Genomic DNA, 12,018 nt, shown 5'->3' with positions numbered 1-12,018 from the left:
GAGTTGCAGCAGCACAAATCTAGTCCAGTGCTGAGATCAATCCTCTCAATTGAGCTCTGTTAAACAGAAACAGCAGGGTGAGGATTTTGCAGCGTTTTTGTTTTGGTTTTTTTCCTTAAAAAATGAAGTTTTCTCCCTTACGGAGAAGTTTAACAAGTTAAATAGCACAAACAAAACACAGAGCTTTGCCAGAAGTGTCATTAAAATTTAGACCTCTGCTTCCAAATACTCTGGGATTTTCCAGATCACTTGGTTTCAAATAAGATGCATAAAAATTTGATCTAAGGGTTTTTTCTCTGCTATGACAATCAGAGTTTGGTGCCAGCAGAGGTCCCTCTGCTCTGGGATGGTGTTGGCTGTTACCTTGCTTGAACTTGCTGTGAGTTGCACATGAAATACTCCTGTGGTTGCACAGGTTGTATCAGGTCTGGCTAGCTTGTCATCTCTGTGCCTGTGGAAGGGCTGCTTCTATCCCCTGATGTCACATAAGGGTCTGCTGTGCTGCCATGGGCAGCATGGTCCAGACCTCTCATTGTCAGCTTTAGTAAAGCAAGGATTGCTATGTTTTAATTTAATACAGGCTTTCTTTGCAATTCAGCAAGGCACATCTGGGAGACAAGAAGTCAGACAAGGCATCCTGGAGGACCATCATAGTGTAAAGGCAAAAGAACCAGAGCAAGCAAGCAGATGTTACAAAAAGAAGGAAAAAAATGAATGCTCACAGTCTCAACGGATCTAGACTTTCAGAGAAAGAACTCCAAAGGAGAGATCTCCAACAACAGATCCTTCCTCAGTGGCAGTCAGCCCTTAAATGAGGTCTAAGAGGGGTGCAGCCTGGCCTTCACCTGTGCTGTCCCATGCTCAGCCAGCCTGACAGGATGGACAGACAGATGGATAGCAGGCAGAAGTGGCCTTGAGGACAGGCTGTCCTGAGGGACAGAAATTCGCATATGCAAGGAGGAGATGGGGAGAGACACTTGGAGGATGCTGCTGCTCCCAGATATTGGCTCTGCACACGCTTTCCCAGGGAGATGGCTGCTCAGACCCAGCACATCTCAACAGGGTTCACCTTCTGTATCTCCTGACCTCAGATTTTCCTATTTTGTCACTGATTTGTGATGTCCAGGGGAGGCCATTACATGCTTTCAGGCACAGACACTCCACTAGATTTGCACATTGATAGTCTGGCTTCCTTCTTTGGGAGTTACGCTTCGTGCATCTAGCAAAAAGCCTTGTGAAATGCCTGTGCCAAACTCTGCAATGCTATAGCTGAAAGGGGAGGAACTGTGCTCTGACACTGCTGAGCAGCCAAATGTCTGCTCTGGGGGTTAATCTCACTCAAATGTAATGCATTTCTTTCTCTTGGTTAGTGGCAAGGAGGCTCGGCTCTTGCAGTAACAGTGGAGCCTTGTCCTGGAGATGCAACTGGCAGCTCAGCTCTGGAAGTGGTGTTGGTATAGTGGGACAACAAGATGTGCCTATGCTTATAACTATTTTGAATATGTTTAATCTGATTGTGTTTACAGCTGTTCTGGATATGTTTAAAACACTGCTCATCAATGCAAAGATTAATCTAAACACCTTCCACTTCACTAAGTTAAACAACCACTGCCTGTCTCATGAACTCATCTGTTGGCTGCACGGGAGCCAGGGGTTATTACTATGGGAGCAGTGGTTAACTGCTACAGAGCTGCTGATGCTGAGAATGCTAAAGCACAGCAAGTGATGATTGAAGGTGCCCTCTGTAGCACTGGGCAGAGCACTGTCTGGATCTCTGGATAGAAATTCTTCCTGCAGTTCTTCATATCTGGCCTTGTCTTTACAACCTTGATGCTTGTACCAGGAGCAACCTCTTGTCATCCTGCTGCTCTTTCCTCTATGTTGTTGAAGATTGTGATGTCCATTTCAGATCCCTGTGGGTCTTAATGAAATCTGTTGCTTGCATCCTCCATTAGCTGTGTTTGCAATGAGCAATTACACCTGAAAAGGCCTTTCCCCTTATCCTACTGCAGCTTGGCAACCTTACACCAGTTGCTGGGTGCAAGATACTGCAAGTATACTGCTATGGAACTGCCAGGCCGTGCTGATTCATGCTTTCTCCTTGGAAGCTCATACAACAAATGGTGTAGAAAGAAGAGTTATTGTGCATTGGTGTCTACAAGAGTATAAAATCCATCACACACAAAGAAAGATTGTTAATACAGGGACACATATTATGAAGTAGAAGCTTGGTTTTATGCTGTCCCTTGCACAGCACAGCCATTTTGCACAGTGCTGGCTCTTTTACTGCAAACTGTCTTTGGATTTTCCACAGGTCCATCTTTGCAGCCAACACCAATTTCACAAAAAAAAAAAAACCAACATACTTGTGTGGGGTAAGTAACTCCCAATGACGATACTCCACAAAGAGATAGTATAGGGGATGGTATATTGTAAGTAGTTCTATATAAACAGTATACAAATAATACAAAAGAGAAGATAGCTCACCTTCAAGATGTCAAGGCTTGCAGGGGACTCCACATGGGAGGGATCTCCAAGAAGAGATCCTTCCCTGGTGGTGGTCAGCCCTTAAATGGGGTTTGGGAGAGGTGGAGCCAGGCTCCCCCCCTTCCACTCACACAGGTATATCACCTTCACCTGTGGCCCCATGGCTGACTCGGTGCTCACCTCAGGTGACCAATCAGTGGTTCAGGCCGTGATTCAGCAGTTCCCATACAACTTGGTATTTCAGTAGCATGGAAGTATCAGCCAGTGAACTTGAGCAGTGGGGCACACATGCTGAATAACTGAGGTGTCCGTGATTTTTAGGAGAGTTAAATTACATGCCCTATAATGGCCTCTGCTCAGAAATACAGGTAATCCTAACTTTTCTGTATGCTCCCCTTTTCCTTCTGAAGTTAAGTAGTGGGCATGCTGCAGTACAGCAGAACCAGACAGGAAAATGTGGTGAGATGTTGTCACACAGTGCAACCACTACAACCCAAGGGTGAAGATGAGAGCTCTGGAAGCAGAGCTGGATCAAAGAGGCATGCTGGGCATGAGGTGCAGCTCCAAGGTAGTGGGTGCAGAATGGATACTCAGTAATTTGCCCACCAGGAATGACATGCTGCAATAGCAGGACAACACGTCAAAAGCTCTTGGGATGCCAAAGTGTGTGTCCTTCCCCTTGGGCTTCTCTCTGTAGGTCAGAGCTCGCAGGCAAGCAGACAGCACTCAGTGCAGCGGGCATGTGCAGAGGGAGATGTTAAAAAGTATCCAGAGGTTTCAGCCTCTTGGAGAGCCAGTGGTCAATCAGAGAGAGGGAAGGTTTCGAAGAGCAATTCCCTGAAATCACAAGCACAAACACTTCTGGGAAAAGACAGTCATTTCTAAAATGCACGGCTCTGGCAAGCACACAGTCATGTCAGCTCTTGAAGCCACACATACCGTAGGGACCTTGGAAGCCACAGTTACAGCCACAGCAGGATGGTGGGCAGCAGGATCAGCCCATGAAGAAGTCCTGCAGTGGGGAGCTTTATGCCAAGTGAGACTTGAAATGTGTCCTGAGACATCAAGACCCCAAGGATTGAGACCAGCATGCAAATTGAGCTGACCTGAGCTGGAAAACCCTTTTAGAGCACACAAATGCTAAAGCTGCTTCTGGTCTGTGGCATTTGTGAAGTGCTACACACAGTTTTACAATCAACGGCCTAATCTTCCCAGTGTCTGAGGACTTTGATGAAAGCTTGTTAAAAATCCATTTCTTTATTAAAGCAAGCTTACAAATAACAAATGAAGCAAGAAAAAAAAAGTTTAAATGAAAAATTTGGATAAAAACTAGGAAGAAAAGGAGTAAATGTTTCAAAAAAATGTGATATGACACCAGCAACTGTTTTACATCAGCACAGCTCTGCAGGGCCATTGCGCTGTGGGGAAGGCACACTTTTCATCCTAGCAATAAGCAGGGGACTAAGCAGTTGGGCTGGACCAGCCTTTGAGAAGGGTAAGAATTCCAGGAGGATTCCATGCCTCCTACCCCATACTTGTCCCTGTACCAGTCCACAGAGGAGAAATTTAGTCTTACTGTTGACCCTGAAAAAAAAACCCAAAACAATCTTCAAACAGGATCTAGTGTTAAATTCCTTCAGTTGAAAATAAAATACAGTAAAGAAGTTGAAGCCTTTTTGGAGGCAAAGGTTCCCCCAGCCAAGAGCTGCCTGCCTACAGCCTGAGGTGGTGACATTCCCAGGCAGGGCAGGGGCAGAGGACTATCTCTGAAGGAGGATGTACAAAAATAGGTTGTTGTTTCCAGTCCAGCCTTTTGTGCTGGTCCACTTCATCCTCCCTGTAAGTGTGTGCATGAGTCCTTACCCTCTCAGGAGTGAATGGGGTGAGGGAACAAGCCAAGTGCAAGCCAAGCAGCTACTTGGTGCTGTGTGCATGCATGGAACAGCTAGGGAGGATGCTCAAAGCAATGCAGTAACACACATGCTACCACCTTAGCGCTTAGAAATGGGTGAGAAAGCAGCGTAAGCATTTAGTATGAGGTCTTAATAATACTGAGGTGTTTGATACAGCAATACAAATTACTTTTATCTGAAAGATGTGTATAAAACACTCCCCCAGGTGGTTGTGCTTCACCCTGATACAGGGCATGTAGTCTATGGCCTGGGTGTGCACTGCAGTAAGATTACTGGCAACCTTCTTTCCTGTTCCTTATGTGAGTACTTGCCAGCTAGTCAGACAAGTGGACAAAGTACAAAATGACAGGGCTCAAAAAACATAGAGAACCACAGTTAAAAGCATATGGTATAATTAAATTCTGTTCTTCAAATGTTTGCTCTTTTTTGATCCTAACTACCTTAATGAACAGTTTATTTTTTCGGGTGGCTAGGTATTGCTGGCAGAGCTGTGGGCAGCCCTCGTCCAGTTGGAGGATGTATGTGAGGAGTGGTGGTTCCAGGTGGGCCTTTCACTTCATGGTGTTTTGGTTTCAGGTGCTGGCTATTGCATTTTTGGATATTCTCTCCTCTGCTGTAATGTTCTGTGGCTCCTGGGTTTTGCTCATGTCTTGGCATCAACAGCAGCTCAGATTTTATTCTGGGTGAGGAAACTATTTCCTGTGGTCAGCCTAGCATCTGTGGTGGTTGTGTTTGGTAAGACAGCTCTGCTACCTTTTGAGGTTTGGGTCTATTTGACCCTTTTCAGAGAGTCCTGGTGCATGTGATGGACACTCGTCCCACTGTTCCCCTGGTAGAAGCATCTTCTGAATATATTTCCAGCATATATTCTGCATTTCACAGTTCACACCTAACATCTTTTCACTAGAAATGCTGACATGCAGAACAGTGTCATGGTGTTATCCATGACAGGAACCCGAGGGAAAAAAAGGAGGGAGCGAGGGAGGAAAAAAACCAACGGCACTGTCCGAGCAGAGCTGTGTACGGAGACAACGGATGGGTCAAAAAAAAACCCCAACAAAACAAGTGCAACGATCTGAGGAGGAACTCTACTAAATCTACCAGAATCGAACAGTCGGGAGAGACAAAAGTTTTCAAACCAAATATGAGAGCTTACGTTAATAAAACTGCAGGGGAAGCACACTGCCGTACGTCCGCGGCAGCCAAATCCGCCCCTCTGCCGCTCCCAAGGCAGCACGAAGTGCCAGCATGATGTTCTGATGTGGAGCACCGGCATCAAACCCACAGCAAACAGCTAGTACTTCTGTACAGTGTTGAGGACGGTTTTGGCCCCTGGACTTCCTACACATGGATGTAAAGTGTTGTTCTTTCCTTCCTCGAATCTGCTAGCTCTAACTTTGCTTCTAGCCTCAGAGATGATGCTTTTGCAGGTGGGTCCACCTTCATCCTGAGCTCTCAGTGAACACATGGAGCTGAGGCTGGGCTGTCCATGGGCACCTCATATGCTGGACTTCTTCTCCATCACCTGGGGAGCAATCTGGACTGCAGAGGTGTGCTGTGCTGGGCAGCCTTGGTGACCCCCAGGCTCTGAAGCAGTGCACCAGGCAAAAAGGCTGCAGTTAGTAGTATTTAATGTGGCTTCTTGGGTGAAAAAATATTATCTGAGGACAAATTAAATAAGCTCATAGCTTATTTAATAAATTTTGATGTTCATTCAGTAACCTCAAAGGGATAAAAAGCTGGGAAATTAAGATTTCTGCTTGAACAATCAATGTCTGTGATCAGCTGTGGCTGGGAATGAGATGTTGGGGCTTGATGAAGTGCTCAGATAGACGGGAGGAAAGGAGCAGTACTGGCTTTCAGGGCTGAAAAGCAGCAAAATTTGGAGGGACTGGGGCCAAAGCAGACACGGACTGCACAGCAAAACAGAAGCCACAGCTCGGAAGTATCACTCCCCTAGATGAAGACATGCTTCCCTCACAAGCCTGCTTTTGCAGGCAGACTATGCAAGAACACATTTTGACATAACTATTCAAACCTCTTCCAATTCCATTTAGGTTGAATACATGAGCAACAGTTTGCATAGCGAGCCATTAAACACACCAGAAGTGCAGATGAAATTCGCTGCTGGTGTCTGTGTGGAGGCACTTTGACGGAAAACACTTTGCCCATCTCAGCTTTATGTGATTGGATGCACTTATCCACTTCTGAGGTGGTTTTGGAAAAGAAGAGGCTCAGACCTCTGATCCTGCTGACTCAGAGGTCAGTCAGCCCCACAGACCAAGGTGGGAGGACCTGGGTGGTTTGCAGGGTTTCTGTCCTTTTTTGATGTAGAATTGGTATTTCTGCAGCTCTTGACACACACACACACACAAATAATAATAATAATAAAAGACCCATTGCTGAAAAATAAAATCGAGGCTTCAGAAGCATTAGGGTATAAAAGGTAAAAGAAGTAATGAACTCCTACTGGCCTACAGATGCTTGAAGACTGAGAAAGGCTCAGCAGGTCTCCTGGCACTTGTTAATTACAGGGGCTGATGCAAGCCAAGCATGCTATGCAGAATAAGCAGGGTCCTTGTAGGATTACTGTAGTATTAAACCATGAAGTCATTTTCCACCTGCTAAGAGCACTTCCCTGAACGTGAGGTGTGTTTTGTCTCTCGCTTTCCTCTGCAGATTGCTTTCAACCATTTCACTTGCGGCCGTTCCTGGATCTGGGCTCCCATTGGCTTCTTTGTGCGCTGCTTCCTCCTGCCACCTGCCTGGGATTTGTGCCGGGCAGCAAGGAAGGGAAACCCAGAGTGCAGATGTGGCTGCGCCAGGGGATCGGGCAGGGGGACGCTTAACTTAGCAAAGCAGCCAGGCGCAGCACGCGCTGCCCTGCCCAAACTCCCACTGGAAAGACGACTTCTCGCTTTCCCGCGTCAAGCAGCCCAGCACGCTAGAACACGGCCCGCACCGCCTCCCACAGCGCAGCTCAGCATAGCCCCGCCCCTTCGCTGCGCCGCAGCGCGCCCCGCCCCGGAGCCCTCAGCCAATCCGCGCCGCCGACAGGCCGGGCGCTTTCTCGCACGTCGGCGGAGGGCGCGCGCGCGCGCGGTCGGTCGGTCGTCCCATTCTCGCACGTCGGCGGGGGGCGCGCGCGCGCGCGCGCTGTCGGTCGTTCCGGTGGCGCGCAGGCATGCACGGGTCCTAGTGGAGGCGGCGGCGCAGCGGGAGCCGTAGCGGTGTTCGGCAGGGGGCTGCGTCTAGCGGAGCGACAGCGGGAGCGGCTCTGAGAGAGGTGAGGCGAGACGCGGGGCGGCGGCGGGAGCGCCCCGCGGGACCTGTCCAGGTCCTAACGCGGCGGCAGAGGGCACCGGGCCGGCCGCGGCGGGCCCTCACCTGTGGCGTGCGGCGCGGCATAACGGGGTGCGGTGCGGTGCGGTGCGCCCGGTTGAGGGGGGGTGGCTGCGGGCGGCCCTGCCCGGCCAGGGGCCGCGGCGGTGGCGAAGCCATTTTGAGGGGTGGCGGCGCGACAGCAGCTGCGGCCCCAGAGCCCCCTGGTGCGGCTGGGCAACGCGGGGCTCGGGCCGCCGGGCTCGTAGCTCTCTCTCAGGCGGCCGGGACTTCGCTGTCCGCGCCCCTTTCAAAACAGCGCAGCCCGCGGCCGGGGCCCGAGGGCTCGTGGCCGTCAGGAGCAGCTGGACACATCCTTGGGCTGCGCGCCCGCCTGGCGCTTTTCCTCAGCCCTCAGAGCAGACGCGTCTGCGTGCGGGCGCCGCGCCCCTTCCATTTCCCGCAGGTTCTTTCAGGCACAACCCCGGCGGTATTTCTGCGCTGTGCTGCTTGAATGCGATCCTCTTGTACCGCCGCCGCACGGGGTTCTGCAGTGGCGCTCGGAGAGCTTTTGTTCCTCGGAAATCCTTGCGATGATCGATTAAAACTTGATGGTTCTGTAGCACAACCAAGAATGCGGCCTTGCGTCTTGGTGTGTGTGCCGTGGAAGGTGTCCTGGCTGCCTCTGTTCTGCCAGCTGTCTGCCACGGAGGCTGAAGCACTGCACGAGCAGGAGCAGCAGCAAAGCAGCCCACAGGGAACTTTAGATGTTTACTGTAATCAGTGGTAGAGCACCTTTTTAGAATAATTGTTTGGATTTATCGAGCGCCCAATTATAGTGCTATCTATCTCTCAAAGTAGGCAAGCCTCCTGTGTCTTGTAGTGTAAACAGTGTCTTGAATGAGCGTTATTACTCCTTAGGATGTTTCTTTGAGGGGTTTGCCAAATGTGCTGTCTGCTTCACTTTCTTCCTACAGTGAGTAATGTACTCTTGGCCACTTGTGCGTGTACACTTGGGATGATCAGAGGAAAAGCTTAGTAATGCCTGCAGTTGAGGTGGCACAATGGCATGGAAAAATCCCCAGCAGCCCTCTAGCAGCCCATCTTCCCCACTGATTGCACACTGCCATGTTTGCTGGAATGCAGCCTGGACACACCGTCCTTGGTTAGCTAAAGGAGATCTGCAAGCTGCTGCTTGTCTGTGCTGTGGCTCCCTTGCACCTTGTGCAGAGAGCTGCCTTGAGCCAGCGTGTGCTCAGGGCTCATTGTCACAGTGCTCTATTTTGTCAGGCAAACCTCCTGCGATGGCTTCCCGCAGATGTGTGTCTGCACAATGCTTGGATTTCGGTAATTAAGGAGAAGGGAGAAAAGGATTGTGTGAGATGATTTCGCATTTCTCCATGCAATTTATCATGGCGTGACATGACCCTGGCACATAAGTGCTTTCCAAGTTTCATTTTTGGTGTGTCTCCTGAGGCTTCTCCCTGTGGCTCCTGTGCTGAAGCAGCAGCCCCTCAGCTCCAGCTGAGCTGCGCCAACTCTATACTTGTTTCCTGCTCTAGCCAGAGTGTTCACATTCAATAGGAGAATTTGATTTCTGAAAACTTGTGTTCTGAGGAGGTCCCGAGAATGTTGTGCTTGATGTTTGAAGAGGAATGTGTTTCATAGCTCACAAGCACAACTATGAAGCTTATTCTGAATTATCTGCTTTAGTGAAAGCTCTGTGCCCTTTCTGTGCTCTTTGGTTTGCAATCAGAAGTACAGTGCCACAGCTTCTGATGGTAGCCCTCTCTCTTACTATAAGCAAGGAAGCCTTCCGTAGTGCGTGTACCTTGTGTAGCAGAAATGCTAAGTCAGGGCCTGAAACAATGATGGAGCAGGGCAGGGCCAACCCAGGGAAGCTCAGGTCCATGCAATGTACCTGTGTAACCAGAAGGGGTGGTACAGGGTTCACCACTTCCTAGACCTCATTTAAGGGTTGACAGTAGAGGTGAGGACATCTCTTGCTGGAGATCTCTGCATACTTGAGGCCTTTTAGAGCTAAGCAGCTCCTTTCCTTCATTTCTGTGGCTGCTGCGTTTGGGCTTGTTCTCATTTGCTCTATCTGAAGACTTTACCATCCCCCTATTATCACAGTACTTTCCATCCAATTATAGCATTACACCTTGTCGTGATAAGTGGGAGTTGCTTTTTTTTTTATTTTTATATTTTTTAAAGCTAAGTCTGTTTTTACTGAAGCTGGAAAAATGTTTTATGTGGCTGGGCTTATTAGCTCATACCTGGCATCATCACAGCATGATGGCACTGGAATCAGTTTGGGCATTCCTGTTTTTGGTCAGACTCATCTCTGGACACAGTATGCCCTGTGCTGAGCCCTGGGTTATTTGTAATCTGGTAAGATGTCCTGCCTAGAAATGGTGGGCTTCAGTTAGGTTAAGTATTTTTACTGGGGTACCATCTAAGAAGCTTGCACTGATGTTTTTGGGGTGTGATCTATGTCTTCAGAAGTTTGGGGTTTGGCAGTGATAGATACATCCTCAGTGAGACATAAAGAATTGGGAGGAGTGGTGGCTTGGTGTTTCACTGTGCCACAGTGTTTTGGTGGAAGTAGACTGGCAGTGGGTGAAGACAGTGGCTGTTGCTTCTCAGGATACCATCCATCGGATGTTGAAATATTGGATGACATGGTCTGGAGAAGAGGAGTATAATGGTTGCTATTTCTACAGCTTATGAAACCAATAAGTGTTTGGCACTCTGGCCATCTAGCTGTCATGCTGTGGATGTCAGTTTAAGTATCAAAGTTAACTGTGTTTATGAAATGCATTTATTAGTAGAGGCTGTTGTTTATGTACCTTGTTTTTAAAGGAAATGCCTTTATAAATGCTGCGTGGCAAAAAAACAAAGAAAAGAAAAAAACAGTGTGTGACAAATCGATAATGCAAGTAGACAAGGTTATACTTTCTAGCAAGCTTCTTTCCTGTTTGGGTGCAATGTGGCTATATATTTTTTTGCTCATTTATACTATCTAGCAGGAGAGTGCATTTTTTTCTGTCTTTCTAATGAATCTTGGTTGCATGATAGATATGAAAAATAGTTGTTTTTGCAATCTAAATCCTCACAGAGGTCATCAGTAGTCTTATGAATCTTCTGGGAATTGACGGTGAGCATTGGGGTCTGTAGGTGAGCAGCAGCACATCTGAATGCTTAAAAAAAATCCCAGCCAGTTAAACAGTAGGAGAACAAAAAACCACATGAATAAAAACAACAACAAACAAACAAAAACAGCAAACCACAGAGATAAGAGGTATTACATTGCTTGGGAACCGAGCTTGACTGAGACCACATCCCTCTGAAGGGCATCTGGCTGCAGCGGGGATTGGGATCTTTGTGCTTTCCCCGTGGTTGGACAATTCCCATGCAAAGGGAGCTTGGTGCAATGACTTGAGAGGGGAGGTTACCTTGAGCTGCGCACTGGAGCCTTGTGTCAGCGGCTGTGGGGGTTAGCTGGGGCTGGCTGCCAGCGCGGTGACTCAGTGCTGTCACCTCCACTTCACGTCCTGCCTCTGCCGATGAACTGAGAGAAGAATCAGGGGACGCTTCTGCAGCCAGCTTGTCTGCTGGCTGTGGGTGTTGCACTGCTTTCAGCGTGTGAAGTGTCTGTTGGTGGAACTGGAAGCACAGTTTTTCGTTTATGTGATACAGAGCACTTCTTGCCTTCGCTCTTGATGACTTCGTTTATGCTTTTGTATCTGTGGCCTGTGATTTTTTTTTTATTAATGTTATTTATTTATTTATGTGTCTGAAGTGAGGTGGTGATAAGTTAGCCATATATGGGAACAAATTCATTCCCTAGTGTGGTAGGCTTAGGTCTCTTTATGTTTCTTCTTACACTGAGAATACTGCTTATGCTTTTAAAGTGTAATTGCCTCTGTCAACAACTTTTTTTTTTTCCCACTGACACCCCTGTATATTTCTTAGATTGATTTCCCATTCCATAAAGCATCATGTTATTAATAACCCTGAGGCACTGAGAAGATGATCATGTCTGACAATAGGGTAGAGATGTCAAAGGTAAGTGCTGAGGCTTCCTGTGGAGACAAGCATCTGAGTGGAGGTAATTCTCTGATTATTGCTCCAGTGAGAGGAAGAGCTGTTGGCTGAATGCAGAGATACTGTTAGACATCAGAGGATCTTGGTGGTAAAAAGACAAACAGGAAAACAGGTTTCACAAGGTGATCCAGGAGGAGTTTCCCTGTTTTCTTTCACGGGGACAGGGAGAAGCAGCCTGCCAGCAGTC

The 12,018-nt window shown here is 48.2% G+C and overlaps 1 protein-coding gene across 1 annotated transcript in view; it reads left to right on the top strand.

The window, feature by feature from the left end:
* The first annotated feature begins 7,576 nt into the window (after window positions 1–7,576).
* The window catches only part of ADARB1 (adenosine deaminase RNA specific B1), a 74,921-nt gene continuing 70,479 nt past the window's right edge, over window positions 7,577–12,018 (top strand). Inside the window, exon 1 of the mRNA XM_065750640.1 lies at window positions 7,577–7,686. The gene's annotated coding sequence lies outside the window, so the exon portion shown is untranslated. The remainder of the gene's footprint in view (window positions 7,687–12,018) is intronic.

The sequence above is a fragment of the Cyrtonyx montezumae genome, unplaced genomic scaffold, assembly GCF_038088225.1.
Source record: "Cyrtonyx montezumae isolate F1298 unplaced genomic scaffold, pur_monq_1.0 scaffold_7, whole genome shotgun sequence".
In the NCBI taxonomy this organism is placed as follows: domain Eukaryota; kingdom Metazoa; phylum Chordata; class Aves; order Galliformes; family Odontophoridae; genus Cyrtonyx; species Cyrtonyx montezumae.
The sequence above is the reverse complement of the archived record's forward strand: the minus strand, read 5'-3'. Positions and strand labels throughout refer to the sequence as shown.